The 19,183-nt window shown below is 56.4% G+C and overlaps 1 protein-coding gene across 2 annotated transcripts in view; it reads right to left on the bottom strand.

Moving 5' to 3' along the window:
• OBSCN (obscurin, cytoskeletal calmodulin and titin-interacting RhoGEF) overlaps window positions 1-2,033 on the bottom strand; it is a 132,925-nt gene extending 130,892 nt beyond the window's left edge. The window contains exon 1 of one of the 2 annotated variants that reach the window (XM_025454938.3): window positions 1,885-2,033. The gene's annotated coding sequence lies outside the window, so the exon portion shown is untranslated. The remainder of the gene's footprint in view (window positions 1-1,884) is intronic. The other variant, XM_049093447.1, reaches the window with a different exon arrangement.
• Window positions 2,034-19,183: the final 17,150 nt, after the last annotated feature.

Here is a 19,183-nt window from a genome sequence, read left to right on the forward strand (position 1 = left end):
CTCCCTGCGGGGACAGGGTTGGCACCACACAAACCAAAGTCCTCAGGTGACTGGCCTCTGCCCATCCCGGCAGGGCCTGGCTGGCCTTCAGCACAGGTGGGTTAGGTGAGCCGGGCCTGGCCTACCCTCCACCCCACCCACCCCTGGCTTCAGTAAGAACAGCAGCCTGTTGGGCTCAGGGCTGGCCCCAAACGCCTGAGCGCCCTCCTCAATCCGGGGCTGGGCTTCCAGCACGGACTGCCCACTGGGGACGAGTGGGGTGACATCCTGTGATTCAGGGCCTAATCCCCTTAATCCCCCTCGAGGAGGTGAGTCCGCAGCAGCCTGCTGACTCACTGTGGAGTCAGCACCTCTGTCCCCTACCCCCCACTGCCTGGCCAAGTTCTGGGGCTGGGAGGACCCAGGCGAGTGGCTACCCGGGCCCCGCCTCCATGGATGCCCTCCTGGGCCTCGATGTCCCTCTGGGGAAGGGTTACTCTGACACCAGGTTTCCAGAGGCCCTGCGCTCTGAGCTCCCAGTGACCCTCCCCTGGATTGCAGTTGGCCCAGGGGTCCCCTGAGCCAGGACAGTGCACCTCACACCCCCCACCAGCCACTGCGGGAGCAGGTATGGGAGCTAGGTGCTCTGAGCTCACGAGTGGGCAGGGTCAGAGGGCCACCTCCACAGCTGTGGCCTCTGGGAGCCAGGACCAGGATGGGAGAGGGAGCTCCCATCACTGCACGTGCTTAGAGGGAGCCAGCCCAGCACTCGGCAGGTGATAGCACTCTGGCCTGCAAGGGTGGGTGGAGACCCCAAGATCCTCAAAGGCCTCAGGGCTGGTGCTGATGCCCGGCTCCCTGGCATGGGGCCTGTGTTCCCCAGCTCAGTGCAGCAGCCCATGAGGCCTGGGGGCCCCCTCCAGGCAGGTACCCCCTCTGCTCAGTAGGGTCATGGCACCCTAGATGCTGACCAAGGACTCCAGAACCCTGGAGCGGGGGGCAGAACTCCTCCTGGGCATGAACATGCAACAGTGATGGCAGAGACGGGACACTCAGGAGGGGACATGGGGCCAGCACCTCAGCCCCAGCCTCCCAGGGAAGCCCCTTCCTCCCTCAGTGTGGACCCCATTCGCACTCCTCACCCCTTGAAGGCCCCAATCTGCCACTAGCAGGAGCCTCCCTCCACATGGCTACATGGCGACCATGACCTCCCCAGCCCCATCTGGGGTCATGCCTCCAGAGCTTCCAAGTCCCTAGGACCAACCTGAACCCTGCTCACAGCCTCCATCCTTGTTTTTCTAGAATTTGGCCAACCTTGGGGCCTCCTCATGGGGCCCCTGGACCATTTCCCAGATGAACCAAGCATGGGGAATTGCTGGCAGCCTCACTGCACAACCTTGACGCATCCCTGGAGCCCCCGCTGCCCCCACCCCTGTCCCCCGCACTCCTCTTCTAGAAAAGACCTTCCCTAAACCCCTGGGCTGGCGGCTTCCCGAACTCCCGGGGAAATTCTTTCCTGGAGTCAGGTGTCAGTGCCCCTCTGGCTGTCCCCTCTGCTGAGCCAACAGGCCCAAAATAGCCCCAGCTGTCAGCGGGCATCCATCCTAGCAGGCTGGGGGCAGGGCCGGCCAGACCCCCAGGCCTCCCTCTGAGCAGGGGGCAGCAGAGGAGAAGGTGGAGGCCTGCATGGCCCCTGACCTCCCACCCTGCGTGAGGGCCCAGCTCAAGTCACCAGGGCATCAGGGGCTGGGTTCCAGGGCCCCAACCCATGGAGCTACACGGCCTGGCTGGACACCCCCCCACCAGGCCCCTCTGTACCCCAGAGTTCTGACCTTCAACTGGACAGCCCTGGGGGAGAGGGCCTAGGTCCCGCTCAGCCCCCACCCTGCCTGTAGGCCTCCTCACCTGTCTCTACGGGGAGGCTGGGAGCAGCTCCCACGTGGGGGGTGCAAACGGTGGGCAGGGGCTGCTGGGTCTCACTTCCCTCCACAGGCCCAGGACCGACACGGCTCCCACCCAGCAGCCCACTCTCTGGCCGGTCCTCAGACTGGATGGGGACGAAAGGACAGGCGGACGCTGTCAGCTGGAGAAGGCTGGGCCCGCCCCCACGGCTGGCCAGCCCAGCCCAGCCCAGCTCCAAAATAGCCTGAGTGTCAGAGCCGGGATTTGGTTTCACCCCCAGCCCCAGGGAGGCAAAGGGCAGAGGCTCTGGGTGGCCAGGGGTGGGGGTGGGGGGCAGCGATGGTGTGGGTGAGGCCGGGACCCCACCTGGTGGGGAACCCTGCTCAGACTAGCATCCTGGAGTACTAGGCAGAGGGGACCCAGAATGCACCAGAGGGCACCCAGGACAATCCAGCGGGGAGAGGGGGACTTGGGACCACCCAGAGGGCACCCAGAATGTGTCAGAGGGCACCCAGAACTGTCAGGGGGGAGAGGGGGACTTGGGACCACCCAGAGGACACCCAAAAAATGCCAGAAGGCACCCAGGACAGTCCAAGGGGAAGAGGGGGGGTTGGAACCACCCAGAGAGGACCCAGAAAGTGCCAGAGGACGCCCAGGACTGCCCAGGGGCAGAGGGAAACCCAGAACCCCCAGAGGGCAGATGGACTCAGGCCATGCTGAGGGCACTGCCACCTGAGGGTCCTGGAGTCTGGGTGGAGGTGGCACCCAGAAGCCCTGCACACCCCAGCATCAGCCCCCATCCATCCCCACCACACCATGCCCAAGGCAGCTTCTTTATCCCTGGTCCCTCTGGGCAGCACCTGGCCTGGCTGGGTGCCCCCAGCACCTGTAAATGGGGGTGAACACCCTGAGAACCCATCCAGGGACCTCACTGGCCATGGACAAGGGCCCAGGCCCAGGGGGATGGCTGGCAGGACAATGGTGAGCACTGCTATGTCCCCAGAAAGGCTGTCCCCCTCCATTCCCTTGGTCCTGCTGCAGGGACAAGCAGGGACAATACGCCAGGCCCACCTGGAGGAAAGGTGGCCCTTGCCTGGTGAGGGCCTCACCAGGACCCAGAGGCCCCTGTGGATGTCCTGGGTCTCCTGGGAGGGGGCTGCCCCCTACCCCCCGAGGCTCAGGTCTGAGACCCCCCCCCCATCAAGGAGCTCATCTAGGGGTGGGGACCACGGCAAGATACCCAGCAGGCTGCTTATATCCGCCTGCCCCGGGGGCCTCTCCTGCAGTATCCACCTGCTGACACCCAGCCCAGCGGGTGGCCGGGGCCTGGGTCCAAGCACCCAAGGGGTGGAAACAAGGGTAGGCAGGATGGGGGAGGCTCTGCTGCCCAGCCTCACCCCTGCCCCCAAGCATGGGGAAACTGAGTCTGAGCCCAGACCAGAAGCCCTGGAGATGCAGAATCAGGCACCATCATGGCCACACACAGCAGGACGTTAAAGACATTTATTTCTCAGGGTGCTGGCAGGTGTCATCTGGGAAGGCGATGCTTGCAGACCCTGGGATGCTGAGGTGTCTCCCAGGTACAGATGCAGCCCCCCTCAATGTGCCCCAGTGAACAGAGGGGGCAGCACTGGGGGACCCCCTGCTCCCTGAGGACACTGCTCCCAGTCCCGGCCCAGGCCAGGATGTCACTGCACTGACCCCCCTAACACCAGCATACGAGGGGTACTCACTCTCCTCCTCCTCTGTCCTGTGTCCCTCTACAGCTCATCCTCCTCCTCCTCTATCCTCCTCTCTGTCCTGCGTCCCTCCACAGCTCACCCTCTTCTTCCTCCATCTTCCTCCCTGTCCTGCGTCCCTCCACAGCTCACCCTCCTCCTTCTGTCCCCCTCCCTGTCCTGTGTTCCTCCACAGCTCATCGTCCTCCCCCTCGGTCCCCCTCCCTGTCCTGTGTCCCTCCACAGCTCACTCTCCTCCTCCTCTGTCCTTCTCCCTGTCCTGTGTCCCTCCACAGCTCACCCTCCTCCTTCTGTCCCCCTCCCTGTCCTATGTCCCTCCACAGCTCACTCTCCTCCTCCTCTGTCCTCCTCCCTGTCCTGCTCCACAGCTCACCCTCCTCCTCCTCCGTCCCCCTCCCTGTCCTGTGTCCCTCCATAGCTCACCCTCCTCCTCTGTTGCCCTGCCTGTCCTGTCCCTCCACAGCTCACCCTTGTCGTCCTCTGTCCCCCTCCATGTCCTCTGAATCTCATGCTCTGTGTCTCGGGGTCACTTGTCCCCACTTCCCTTGAGGACAGACATTTGGTCCTAGGAAGTGGCAGCTGCAGTTCAGCTCCCACACACACACACACCGCCTGTGCCACATCACAGATCGCGTGTCACTGCTGCTGCCCCTGCCCACACAGCAGAGGGCTCCTGTGGGACAGCCCTCTGCTGGTGCTCCCTGCCTCTAGTCAGATCCCCCACACTGGCTGCACTCCACAGTATTGGACGTCGGCCCTGACTAGAAGGACTAGCCTCCCTGGGCTGTAAGTGCTCCGTCTGCAGGGAGCCCCATGCTCACAGGCATCCCAGGCCTGAGCCCCTTCCTCTGGCCATGACCCGCACGGCTCCCCCAGGAGCAGGGACCAGGCTGCAAACTCCGGGCCTGGAAGCTCTACCACGAGCTCCTGTGGTAGCTGGCAGTGCTCCTAAGGGGAACATGGTGCACTCGGTGGGGGAGGGGAACCTGCTTCACTCTCCCTGACTTGGCCCATGTGTGGTGTAAATGCTCCTCTCGGGAAGGCAAGCCCCCGTCACCTTCTGGTGTTCCCTCCAGAGACATGGACAGTCCCCAGGACGGAGTGTCTGCAATTTGCAGCAGGTGGACTGTGGTTCAGGGGGCATGGTTTGCTTGTTCACACGGCTGATGGGTCACACCTTTCTCCCTGAGTGACTGACCAATGGCCATGAGACCAGGGAGGTGTGATGACACAGCCTGTGCAGACCCAGGCACAAAATGGGGACATTAGTGGGGGAAATGGTGGTTTCCAAGTAAAGTTCCGAAAGAACTGCCGCTGCTTTAAGGGCAGTGGTGGGATTGCACACATGCAGGCCTCCCATCCGGCCAGTTCCTGGTGCCCACACCACCTGCTCCCCACCATGAGAGGCTGAGCTTCCAGCCAGGAGCTGAGGGTGAGGGCCAGGGGTCAAGCAGGGGAAAGGGACCCAGAGCCAGGCAGTGAGAGGGGCTCCTGGGGAGCAAAGGGACCACAGGGACATCCTGGGTCCCTTGCATGCGGTGATCCACTGGCACAATGACCGCTGCGCGGATCCAGGGAGTGCTGCGGCTAGGGAGCCATGGGGTGGGGAGCCACAACAGGAACCCCACAGGCGCAGATTCCCAGAGTCAGGTGTGCAGAGAACTCGTCCACAAGGTCCACAAGGTTACTAACAGGTGGGTCTCAGGCACACAGCACCGCTGGGAGACCACGGGCTTTCTCCCCTCCACGTGCCTCCCCGGTTCCACGCCCGCCGGAGACCAAGTGCTTGCTCCCTCCCAGGTGACTGTGCTGTTGCTGGGTGAGCTTGGTCAACAGAAGAAAATTGGACCATGGAGGAGTCTCTGATCCTCTTTCTCTCTTTCTCCTAAACATACTCCAAACAGCCTCACCTTTCTGTTTCCAAGACAAGAGTGAAGGAAGGAGGCCCCCAAATGTGTGTGCTATGAGGGTACAGCACCTGCTGCCAGAAATGAGGTGCATTAAGGACCCAGGACTTCATCTGTGGCCATGAGGACCAGTGGGCAGGACCGGGCTCGCCCGGAGGGAACCTCAGCTCCAGAGGGAAACTGGGGATCATCTTTGGGGAGGCTGTGCTCCAGTCAGGGGTCAGCAAAGCTTTCCAGGGAAATGCAGACCCCTCCTGAGGAAGTGCATCCCTGGTGCAGGTGCAGGCAGCGAGCTCCTGCTTCACCGAGGCCATATGCACGAGGCCATGTGCACGTGTCCTCAGGATTCTGGCTAGGTAGGGCCTTGGCTGAGCTGGGGCCCCTGAAAGCCAGTCTTCTGGGTGTGGTCCCAAGGGCTACCTCCAAGGTATCCAAGTGTGCAGCATGCCTTCTGGGTGTGGTCCCAAATGTTACCTCCAGGGTATCCAGGTGCACAGCATACCTTACTGGCTGCATCGTAAAACCTCACCTGTGCCCAAGACAAAGCGTGCCAAGGTGCAGCTTCTGCCTCCTTCCTAAGATGGGTTGGGGGCCTCAGGAGCAGGAGGAGGGCAGCTCTGCACCTGTAGGACCCTGCTGACCTTCTGTCAACCCACAAGGCTGTCCCCACTCCCAAACGGGCTGTGTGTATTCTGAGTAGGGGGAAGACATAGGTGTTTTCTTCACTGAGAACTCAAGTGTGAACCAAACCTAGAGACCCCTTGATTCCAGGAGGACCCCAAGCTTTCCTGGCCTGTGGTGCGGACCCAACAGACTCACAGGTGGGCTTGCTTTAGACCAAATGTTGACTGCTCCCTCAGGTACCCCAGCACCACCCTGGATGCTAAACCCACACACTGGAGAGCTGCCCCCCCCCCAAATTCATACACTGCCACCAGTGCCATGGTCCTGGAGGCAGGGCCTTCAGGGGGTGATGAGGTCCTGAGGGTGAGTCCCCAGGATGGGATTTGTGCCCTCGTGAAGGGGGTGCCAGAGAGCACCCTCACCCCTTCCGTCACAGGGCACAGTGAAGGACGTCACCTGTGACACCACCTGTGACCTGGGAATCAAGCCTCCATAGACATGGCAGCGTCTCCAACACCCAGCCTCCAAAGCCCTGAGAAATGTCTTTACGAGAGTCCCATCTGCACTGTCCCATCTCAGCAGCCCCAGAGGACTGAGGAACCGACTGCTCATCCGAAGAGCCACAGCCACATGTGTGAACCCATGGCTGTCACATCTGAGTCATGAAGCATTTTGTACTAGGCTTTTAGAGGATCACAAAGCCCCAACCAGGTCGACTCAGAGGCAATCACAGAATCTTAGGGAGGGCTGTGCCTGCCCATAGCCGAGCCTGCTGGGGAGCCAGGGCCAGGTGCTAGGCAGCTGGGCTGCCCACACGGCTCAACCTGTGGCATCTGGTCTCATCCTGGTTCCTGACACAGAGCTCCTAGCCCCCTGGGAAGGCCCCGGCAACAGCAGCAGCCCGCACTCTAAGCAGGCCACTCTGGGTAGGCTCCGGGGTGGGGGCTGGTCACCAGGAGGATGAAGCTGGACCAGAAGCCTGGAATTTCCAGCCCCACGTCCACCCTAGGGGCAGGTTCCTCATCCTTCATGCCTCCTGGATAAAGCTCCCACAGGAATTCCAGGTGCAGGGCATTCGGGGAGCTTCTGGGTTCATGCCTCCCAGTGTGGGGAGGGAGGGGCACCCCAAGTCCACAGGGAAGGACACTCCTGTGCTCGGGGCCTCCCAGACCTCACCTGTGTGCCTGTCTACCTGACTGCTCATGAGTGCCCTGCATCACATCCTTCATTGTGTAAGAAGCCAGTAACCGTCCATAACTGTGTCCCTGGAATCCATGAGCTGCTCCAGCACATAGTGGAATCCAGGGTGGGGGCCCTGGGGACTGCCGACCTGCAGCCTGTGGGTCGGAGCACAGGTGACACGGGGATTGGCATCTGCGGTGAGATGGCCCTGTGGCCTGAGAGCCCTGATCCCATGGGGCCTGACGCCAACACCACACAGACAAGGTCAGACCTGAGTTAAATGTAGTCCCCCAAACCCCCCCACCCCCACGCTGGTGTCCATGGAAAATCAGAGAATTGGTTGTTGTCGGAAAACACCCCGGGTCCCATCGGTTCTGAAAGCTCGAGGGGAGTGGCAATTGTAACAAAACTTCCCTGAGGAAGTGGCCCTTGTGGAAAATGAAAGTGTGAAGATGAGTGAAGCCATCACGTCACCTGCACACCTACGGCCACACTGTCCAGCCAGTGAATGGCACTAGCTGGGCTTTCTGGTTTTCACCCTGTGACATTCTGATAAACCACCCCTTGTATGATGGATATCACAAGTGCTGAACATTTCTAAATTTTTTTTTTTTAATTAGGCTCCACAGTCCAACATGGGGCTTGAACTCAACGATCCTACTGATGGAGGTGCCCCAGGTGCCCCGGTAAATGCTGAACCTGTTGATGAAACAGTGCTTCTGCTTCCCAAAGCACGAGCTGCCTGCAGCAGTCACCCAGTGCTAAGAGGGTCCACCTGCCCCAGGCCCTCCCATCACTGGAATCATCCCTGTACCCCGTGGAAATACTGTTTAACCAAGACCAGGGGGAAATCACACATTTTGTAACTTATGTCCAGAGGTGTGTCGATCCTCTGATCCTCTATTTTGTTGGATGTGGTCAGTCCACACTGGGATGAAGCTGGTGTGTCTCCAGAGCAGGTCTGCAACACCTTGGGGGCCCACAGACACCTTCCCAGCTGGCAGGTCCCTCCAACATGTTCACAGTGCATAAGAGTGCTGTCACCCCTGGCAACACATTAGCATCTACAGTGTCCCACATGTGCCCAGGCCACAGCCCAGAGCCATCGGATCACCACTCCTGGGGTGGGTAGGCCGGGCAGCAGGGCCCCCAGGCCTTGTCCCCGAGAACCATGGCCCCGACCTCCATACAGAAACAAGGTACCAAGGTCCCACTTGCAGGGACTTGCTCGGCGGCAGACCAGGTATAATGGGCAGGTGAAAACCAACTCAAAAAACACGTATAATCTCTGGAAGCATCTCCTCAGGGCAGGGAGCCCACGAAGAGACCCAGATTCGGGAACATCTATGAAAACAGGTATGACAGTGAGCATGTGGTGCTGTCTGGCCATGTGCTCCAGCTTGGCTGCTCAGCGAGGCCAAGAGGACAGGCTCCCCATCAGCAATCAGCAGGTGGGGTATGCGCCAGTGCTGCTCACTCCACAGCCACGTCGGGGGTGCTAACCCCTGAAGCAGCACGGGCCCTGGGTTCCCAGCAAGCGCCCACCACATTCAGAGGCCGCACCTATCCATGGAGGCACTGCAGACACAGCACCCAGGCCCTGGCAGAGCAGCGGCTCCAGCGTAGGAGAGCCAAGCAAGCAGCCCAGGCCGCTGTACAGGGCACGGCGCACACCCCAAGGGCTCTCAAGCTCTGCTTGGAGGAACCCAGGCAAGGAAGGCTCCGGCCCAAGGCTGCCCTTGAAAACATCAGCCTGTCTTGAGTAAGCCAGGGAGCTTGTCAGGAAGCTTCAGTGATAAAACTGTGGCTCAGGGCTGGATGAAGGGAAGAGAAGGAAATGGAATGGGATGGAGTGGAACCACAGAAAGCCTGGAAACCAGAACCAGCAGCTCTCCTCTGAAACACAAATGATGTCACCACTTCACACCTGTCACAGGATGATGTCCCCAGCAGCCATCCTAGAGGAGAACAAAACTCCCTTGACCACACTGAGATTTGTAGTGGCTGCCCAAGAAAAGATACCAGACACAAACTTTGGAAATGATGCCGCCACACACATGCCTTTCAGGAGTTCCTACACGCATGTACCACAGTACAGGGACAGTTAGGGCAGTGGTGGTGGCAAAACATGGTGAGCGTCAAGTAAGTCAGGGCAGAGCACCAGAAACACTGGCAGCTCCTCAGCTGTTGCCATGGAAGACACTGGTACGAGCATTCCCCAGAGACACAGAACCAACACAGGCCCATCCATGTTCACCTGGGTGAGCAGGCTGGAGGCCCAAGAGAGCCAGTGCTCCAGTGCAAGTCCAAGGACAGAGAGGGGATAGGGGACCCAGAGGAGGGCGTGGGGGGGCGTGGGGGGCTAAGTTGGATGCCAGTGTGAGGACCGCAGTGAGGAGCCAGCTAGGGCAGCAGTGGCTTCCCAGGCCTGGGGTCAGGCATTGCCCTGACGAGGCTCTCCAGCACGCCTTCTGTTCAAAGCAGAAGCGAGCCCACGCTGTGGCTCTCACCATGGGGGTCCCTGCACCCCATGGGCCCTTCGAAGGACCCAGCAGTCAGGACAGTCCTCACGGAAAATGCCATCTGCATCTTACCCACGGCCTCAGGCCTCCCCTCTGCAGCGTTGTGCCAAGAACCCAGCTGTCTGGGGTGCAGCTTGTGTTAGAGGGATTCCCACACTGCGATAAACGGCACTCCCTTCTCTGCGTTGTGTTGTTGGTTTTGGAGAACATAGCTTTTCATTAAAAGTATGTCTCCCATGTGAACACCATCTCTTGTCCTGCTCTGTGTGCCAGGTAAGGAGCCAAGTTTACTCCCTTGGTGAAATGTCATTGAGTCAGGATCCCTGAACCTGCTTTATATTGTGATTAACTTTTCCTTTATGATACAATAAAGCTGACAGCATGGAAAGATGCAATCCACGTGAGCATCTTTGTAGTGTCGTCATGACGGGCAGGAAGGCCCAGGTCTCACTGAGACCACTCGATGGGTGAGGGGCAGCCCCCTCAACAGACAGTGTTGGATGTCCACAGTGGAAGTTCTCCCTGACATTGGCCTTGGCAAAGATTTTTTAGACCTGATGCCCAAGCACAAGTGCCAAGAGCTTGTGGTAGGGAGAACCACATGGAAGCCCTAGCTTCTGTGCAGCAGGTGAAACTGTGGATAAGGTGAAGTGACAGCCTACAGATCAGGAGCACTCTCTGTAAACCACATGGCCGTAAGGGATTGTGGCCAAATGAACCCATGTGGCCCAACCGAGGCAGAAAAAGAAAGGGTCAGATTCACAGTAATTAGTCAAATGGTAGCTGCCAGGGGCAAGCGGATGAGGACAAACATCATCCTTCATGACAAGAGAGAGTCCCAGGGATCTGATGCGCAGCATGGTTACAGAAGGAAAACACAAGCAGACACTTCCCCGAACTCACTGGATTATGCACTTTACATGGATGCATCAATATAGATGATTTAAAAAAAAAATGATATCATGGGGCACCTGGGTAGCTCAGCCTGCCTTCAGCTCAGGGCATGACCCTGGGGTCCTGGGATCGAGTTCTGCATCGAGCTCCCCGCAGGCAGCCTGCTTTTCCTCTGCCTGTGTCTGCCTCTCTCTGTGTGTCTCTTATGAATAAATAAGTAAAATCTTTTTTAAAAAAATATTATTATGGGATCCCTGGATGGCTCAGTGGTTTGGCGCCTGCCTTCGGCCCAGGGCGTGGTCCTGGAGTCCCGGGATGGAGTCCCACGTTGGGCTCCCTGCATGGAGCCTGCTTCTTCCTCTGCTTGTGTCTCTGCCCGTCTCTCTCTCTCTCTCTGTGTCTCTCATGAATGAACAAATAAGATCTTTAAAAAAAAATGATATCATGAGCAATCTCATCACAATGAAATTGAGAACTAAGATGATGTGGACAAGTTTTTAGAAAACACAACCACCATTTCAATTCATGCCTACAAAAACCAGTAAACTCCAACAACCGGTCATGATATTTCCTTTAGGTTTTATTTTTTATTTTTTGGCAGGGAGAGAGTGCATGGGCAGGGTTAGGGAGGGGCAGAGGGAGAAAGGATCTGAATGGACATTTTTCCAAAGAAGACATGCAGACAGTAACTGGCACCTGAGAAGATACTCCACATCACTCAGCCTCAGGGAAATACAAGTCAGAACTACTGTGAGGTACCACCTCACACCTGTCAGAATGCCTAGGATCAGAAAAATGAGAAACAACAGGTATTGGAGAGGGTGCAGGGAAAGGGGAGCCCTCATGCTCTGTTGGGGGCAATGTAAGCTGGTGCAGCCACTGTGGGAAACAGTGTGGAGGCTTCTCAGTGAAAAACAGAAATGCCATAGGATGCAGCAACTCCACTTCTGAGTATCTATCTAAAGAAAATGAAAGCACTAAGCTGAGAAGACCTCTACACCCCCATGTTCAGAGCAGCAGTATCTACAGAAGCCCTGACACCGACCAGGGAATGGATAAACATATGGTGTATGTACAAGGGAATAGTATTCAGGTATATAAAGAACAGAACCTTGCCATCTGCAACGTGAACAAACCTCCCAGGCATTATACAGAGTGACATGAGTCACAGACAGACATTTATTTCTTGATTACAGGATTTTACTCAGATGTGGAATCTAAAAAAAACCCAAAGAACTCAAATAAGCTTCCTTCCTCCCTCCCTCCTTCTGTCTCTGTCTCCGTGTGTCTCTCTCCCCTCCCCCCCGTATGGTATCACATCTCATTCACAGACTTCAGCATTGGGATCAGACTCTCTTCTCCCCAGAAGGGCTGGGTGTCCATGGACAGCTCGAGCTCTGAGTTTCCATCCATGTTCTCTGCCTCTAGGAAGCCTGACCAAGGTTCACCGTGGGCTGCGTGCTGCAGCTGCATCGCCCTTACCCGCCTGTGTCCTTCTCTTCAGGACACACACCTGCCTGTACTGACCCAACTCACACCCCTCATCATCTTCTCACTGTGTTCTCTCCTGTAAGGGACTCCTCCCTATGGACTATACCCTACCTGGCTTACTCTCTGGCCAAAAAGTAGGTTTCTGGAAAATGAACCATAGTTTTCCTCTGAGTTACACTTAGAACGAATCCTGTAGATATGTTTCTTTGCAGGAAAGTCTAAGCTGAAAAACTTAGTTCACGGTCTTCCCCATTATATACTGGAAACTTCTGTTTATGACTATGTTTTGCAGGTTAGAGATTTTCCTAAATTGATACTCTGGTCTCTCAGACACTCTCTCCTCCCACTTAATGTTTCTATTGTTTTAGGTGATGCATCTCCCCACAATTTTTTTCCGATACAAGACAAGCCTCTTAATGTCACATATTGAACTAACACAAAATGAGGTAGCGCAAAACTGACGAGCTCTACACTTCCACAAGTACATGGAGCCTGTTTAAAATAAGTGACATGGGCAGCTCGAGCTCATGATCCTGGAGACCTGGGATTGAGTCCCACATCGGGCTCCCTGCATGGAGCCTGCTTCTCCCTCTGCCTGTCTCTCTGCCTCTCTCCCTCTCTGTGTCTCTCATGAATAAATAAATAAAATCTTAAAAAAAAAAAAAAAAAGAATTATGTAGACAAGCTCGTGATCCTGGGATCGAGTCCCACATTGGGCTACCTGCATGGAGCCTGCTTCTCCCTTTGCCGGTGTCCCTGCCTCTCTCTCTCTCTCTCTCTCTCAGAAGTAAAATCTTTAAAAAATAAATTAATTAAATAAATTTGTTTAAAAAAGAAGTCTCTCCATGTGTTTGCAGAATTATGTAGACAGGGGATCCCTGGGTGGCTCAGCGGTTTAGCACCTGCCTTTGGCCTGGGGCGTGATGCTGGAGTCTGCTCATGATCCTGGAGACCTGGGATTGAGTCCCACGTTGGGCTCCCAGCATGGAGCCTGCTTCTCCCTCTGCCTGTGTCTCTGCCTCTCTATCTCTCCGTGTCTCTCATGAATAAATAAATAAAATCTTAAAAAAAAAAAAAAAGAATTACGTAGACAAGCTCACACTCATATCCTCAATTTTAAAGTTGAAAGTACAACTGACTTAAAAGAGAATTTGCCTGTCAGTGTAGGTAGAGAAATTTATAATCCTTGTTTACACAATAAACCATCATGCTCTTGAGAAATGAAAAAAAGAAAGAGAAAAAAATGTAAGGCTCTGGTAGACACACACTTCCTTTGAAATTTATATGTGAAGGTGCAGACCATCCAAGGCCTGAAGAGCCTTGAAAAAGAATTAGGTGGAAGAGCCCATCATGCCCAAGAGAAGGCGTGGACGGATGAGCGGGACAGAACAGGGTACCCACACACAGACCCACACACACATACCCAGCTGGCCTCTGGCACACCAAGGGAAGAGGGGCCTTTTCAAGAGAGGGTGCTGAGCACCCGCACATCCACCCAAATCTCACCCCAGATGTTTGCAAGACTCGTGCAAACAGGGGCTCAGACACAGAACAGACACCATGCAGCTCTCAGAGAAAACACAGAAGAAAACCTTCTGAGTCTAGGACCCCAGCAAAGAGCGCCTGCACAGGGCACCCATCACAATGCATAAAAGGGAGCATGGGTATCAATACCCCGCCACTGGACATCTACCCAACGGATTTGCAAAGACGAATGCACCCCTGTGTTTTGTGCAGCACTGTTCACAGCAGACGAGACCCGGCAGGACCTGAGGCTCTATCCAGAGATAGATACCAGGGGGATACTCGCCACCGAAGAGGAGATCCTGCCATCTGAGGCCACCAGGCCGGACCCAGAGTGTATGGTGCTAAGTGAAGTGAGTCAGTTGGAAAAAGATAAATACCTTGTGGTTTCACTCACTTGACAAAGATAAAAACATCCAAACAAAACCCAGAAGCAGACGTGTAAATACAGAGAATACACTGAAGGCTGCTGGGGGGTGGGGAGGTCCCAACTCCCTGTGATAGAACAACTAAGTCACGGGGAGGAAAGGCACAGCAGGGGGACACGGTCCATACTATTATGACAGCATCTGCGGTGACAGATGGCAGCTACACTTGTGGTAAGTCACCATGAAGTACAGAGAAGCTAAGTCACAAGCTCACACACCTGAAGCTGCCATGATGCTGTGTGTCAGCTACACCTCAACAAAAAAATCATTATATAAACAAATAAAAAAGAGGTGAGAAAAAAATGACAGAAGGGACATCCCTACGAATCCTACAGAAATTAACAGGGTAATAAGGGAATACGATGAGCCACTCTGTGCCCCAAAGCTGATAGCCTGGAGGACACACAAGGTGCCATCTGCCAACAACACTCAGGGAAGGAGAGGCAGGCAGTACCAATAGGGCTCAACCTACCAAAGAAACCAAGGCAATAATAAATAACCTTCCAAAACAGAAAGCACCAGGCCCAGCTGGGATCCAAGTGGATTCCACCAAACATTCCAGGAAGGAACCTAACAGCCCCCTCTAGTCTCTGTGGGAAGGTAGCACATGGGGAACACCTCCCTTCTCTATGAGCAAGGCCAACAGCACCCAGACACCAACACCAAAGACATTACAAGAAAAGAAGACCACAAACCAACATGTGTCTTCAACAGAGACACAGAAACAAAAACACAAAAAGGAAAAAGGAAAGACCAGTGTTTTGGAGCCCATCAAAATTTAGACCTTCTGCTCTGCACAAGCCCAGGTGACAGATGGCACGTCCAGCCATCCACAGGGCTGGAAATGTGCAAGCCACGGTCGACCCTTGGCACTCATGGTTTCTGGCTTGGCGAATCCGCCCATGTGTGAAGCGTGCCTATGGGCCCACAGCAGTTCTGGAGACATGCTGCATCCCCGCGGACACATGCAGAACAGTGACACGGTGCTACAACATGAACCCTCCATAGGGTCCCTTCCACGGTTGGTTCAGGACCGTGATCTGCCCTTGGGGATTTCTGCTGGAGATGTCCCTGTGTACAAGCAGGGACCTGGGGGGGCTGTCTGGTGCTCCAGAGTGCAAGGGGGCTGCACTGTGCCTCACAGGGAGCATGAGCATGCAGGAGGTGCTGCAGTTGGGCCTTGAGTCTCGCTGGGGCCTGTGGGTCCAGTGTGAATGCATCAGCAGTACCTACACATAAGTGGTCTTCAAACAAGACATACATCAGGTGAAGCCGCCTATTGCCGACAGAAATGTTGAGGCCGGAGCTTGGCAGGAAGCAAAGTGCGCTTTGTGGGAATCAACACAACAGGACACTCTAGTACAGAATGCACGCACCCTTACAGGTGGGCTGCCCCAGGTCAGGAGAATCCTCAGCATCTGAGGAAGGACTGGGACAGAAACCCAGACTCCCCAGTAAAAATGAAACACAAGATCCCACTAGGAACCTGGCAAAAGTCCTGAGAAGGCATTGCAGCACGAGGGCAGACAGGCCATCAAGGAAATTCATGTCAAATCCACCACAAGACGCCTCTCACAACAGGTAAAACCAAATCCACTGGCACCCCAAAAACAGGAAACTGGATCTCTGGCATGCTTCCGATAGGAGCGCATGACACAGCAGGTGCTCCGGAAAAGTCTGCAAACCTTGTCAAGTTAACACGCCAATGGCCCGGGCCAGCCTCACCTCCTCTGGGCATGTGTACACGTGAAACCTGTGCATGAACATTCACAGCCGCCGTTTCTGCAGTCGACTCAAGTGTCCTGGCTCAGGGGGTGGCTGAACAGACCACGATGGATGGCCCGACGGAGCCAACAGGCAGGCAGAAATGAGCTCCATGCAGCCACCGTGGGGACCTAGCACAGTCCTGGAGAGCTGTGCTGAGTGGCCCAGGGGAGATGTCTGGGTGGGTCCTCTCCCAAAGCGCCGCTGACAGGACAGAATGTAGAAAGAGGGCAGATGGTGGTGGACATGGAGGGGCTATAGAGGCTGGGGGGGGCATCCTGTGACCCAACTGTCCTGGAGACACTGCCCCCGGTGACAACCCCAGCAGGACCGTACAGGCACAGGAACAAGAGAAGGGGGTGCTCACCAGGACACTGGGTCCTGTGCGATGTTGCAGCAGCTGTGCACACAGCTACCGCTGGAGACCGGCAGGGGGCGGGGAGGGCGGGTGGCCCAGAACACAGGGTGGTGGGGATCCCAGGCAGGTCCAGGCAGGGGGCCCCACCGGTGAGCCCTGGGCCCAGTGTCCCCCAGAGCCCGGTCCCTCCCATGGGTCCACCATACCCTCAGCTCCTGTCCTACAGGCCACCGGCCACCCAGCAGGCAGCCCTGCAAAGCCTCCCTGATGCCTCCTATAAGGAGGTGGGCCACCCCTGACTCCTCACCCATCAACACCCTCCCCACCCCCAGCCTGGGGATCCTACCAGGACCGCCACATTTCCCCCAGCTCCTCCTGTGCACAACAGTCCACCTCCCTGACCCCACCTGAGCTCCGCTCAGCCAGGCCTCCTCCAGTGCCCCCTCTCCTGGCCCCCACCTCGCCCCTCCCAGCCCCCTCCAAGCCCCGCCCTCCCAGCCCCACCCTCCAGGTCCCTCCAAGCCCCGCCTGCAACCACACTGCCCTATGCAGTTGGAAAGACAGTCAAGGTGTAGCATTCTGCAAGGCTCTCCCCCAGATGTACCCTCTCTCCGGGGATGCCCAGCACACCTGCCCCTCCACCCCAACCCTGTGTGTGTGTCCAGGCCCTGCTACACCCCGACTCCACACACTGCCTATTGGCCTGCTACTCCCCCACCCCGCTGTGCCTGGACCCTGCACACAGCCTGCCCCATTCCAGCTTCATCACATGAAAATCCAGCCTACTTTGCAGTTACCTTATGGCTAGTGGGCACTCACCTACTGAGGGAACAGATGAGTGAATGAAAGGTAGACCAGGACACGACATGGCAGACTCCAGAATGTTCACCAGCAGAATCCCTGTGGCCAACTTTCCCCGACCGACTCCCCTTGGAGAGCTCTCCACAAAACACAATTTCTTCAGAAATTACTCACAAATATGACCACACTGGATCAACACCCCAGGAAGAAATGGAGACAGGGACGTTGGGGTGGCTGGGGCTCCCCACCGTCGCTCACACACAGCCAGGCATCGGCCGGATGTCTGAAATCTAAACACCAGATCTCCAAGTGGAAGTTACAAGGGCTGCCACAGGTCAGCAAGGCCACGCTGTCCGCGGGCACACCACACGGAGTGGTCACGCCGAGAGCATGGGTGGCTCCCCACACAGCCCTGTGGGTCTGACCTCGGGCGGTGATCTGACCAGGTGAGGCTTATGTCTACAAAGGGCTCGCTCCCATTGTGGGCATCCGCGGAGACCCCCGCCAGAACAGGCAGAGCCCACCTGCTCAGAGCTCTGACATGGCAAGGGAGTCGGCCACCCAAGCCCATGTCTGCAGATTCACAGGCAGTTGGGAGCCTCCATCATTGGTGATGGGGGTTATGGTGTGGCTGCCGGGGCTGGGGCTGGAGACGGGCCAGTTTCCTGGGCAGGCTATGGGGTCATGAGTATTTACAACAGTCCAGCCAGGGTCCATCAGTCCATCTGTCCGCTCAGGGCTGCTTTCCCCGTAACAGGACACAGCAACACTAACTGTGGTCCAGCTGCCCGACAGGAGCACTGCCCTCCCCGCAAAGCTCTAGAGCAGCCTCAGCTGTGGGAGGTGGGGTGTAGGCACTGTCTGGAACGGGGTGGACAGGAGCTGCCCGGTGGTGGGAAGTTCCAGGCTCTGGGGTGCACAGCTATAAACACTTCTCAGAACCCATGAAATAGCAGCATCTATGCATTTCACCGTAGGCCAATTTTACCCCTGAGGGGAAGAAAGAGGTTGATGTTGATGAAGGCATTAGGCATGAGGGGGCTGAGGTCTGCCACCTGCTTGGACAGGCAACGAAAAATGACAAAGGCTGAGGGGCCCAGAAGATGGGGGTGCTGGCACGGGGACCCAGCAGCCAACTGCCTGCAGTCAGGCAGGTGCACAGGTGCTCACTGCCAACTCTCATGCCCCCTGGGCCCCTGGGTTACGTGAACACAACAAAACGTAGAGGGAAGTCAGGGCACTCAGGTGGCTCAGCTGGTTAAGGGACTGACTCTGGCTTTCAGCTCAGGTCATGATCTGGGGGTCCTGAGACTGAGTCCCACGTGAGGCTCCAAGCCAAGTGTGAAGTCAGCTTCAGATGGTCTCTCTCCCTCTGCCCCTCCCCTCCTCCATGCTCACCCTCTCTAAAATAAATAAATTTCTCAGTCTCTAAAATAAATAAGCCTTTAAAAAGCAATGTTACAAAAAAAAAAAGCAATGTTACTTGACAGGATGAGCACTGGGTGTTATTCTATATGTTGGCAAATTGAACACCAATAAAAACTAAATTTATTAAAAATAATAATAATAATAATAAACAAAAAAGAAATAAAAAAGAAATGTTGAAGGAAACACGTCTAAACAAGCTTCACGGTGGGGACCAGGGGCCTTGGGAGGGCCAGAGCCCTCCACCAGCCATTACCCGGACCCTCTCAGGGCACAGGGGTGGGGCATATGACAGCTTACTTCTCAGAACTCTGAGCTTCGCACGCACACACAAGCAGCTGTGAGACACAGCAAGGGGCTGAACACACACACCCGTTCTCAGAAATCGGCATTTGTGAGCACAGAAGCAGGCGTCAGCATCACGCACTGCCTGATGCCCTCGGACCCCCGGCGGCGAACACCAGTCTGCCCGCCTTCTGCCGTCTGCTCCAGGCTCCCAGCTCCCCAGCCCTCCCATCCTCAGAGGCCTCTTCCCAGGGCTCTGCTGGGAGATTTCATCTGCTGAGTTCTCAGGGTGTCTGGTCTACACAAAACCAAGTCCCATCACCTTCTACCCAAAAGGAAACCAGAATTCCACACAGGC

This window comes from Canis lupus, chromosome 14 (assembly GCF_003254725.2).
Source record: "Canis lupus dingo isolate Sandy chromosome 14, ASM325472v2, whole genome shotgun sequence".
Lineage (NCBI taxonomy): Eukaryota > Metazoa > Chordata > Mammalia > Carnivora > Canidae > Canis > Canis lupus.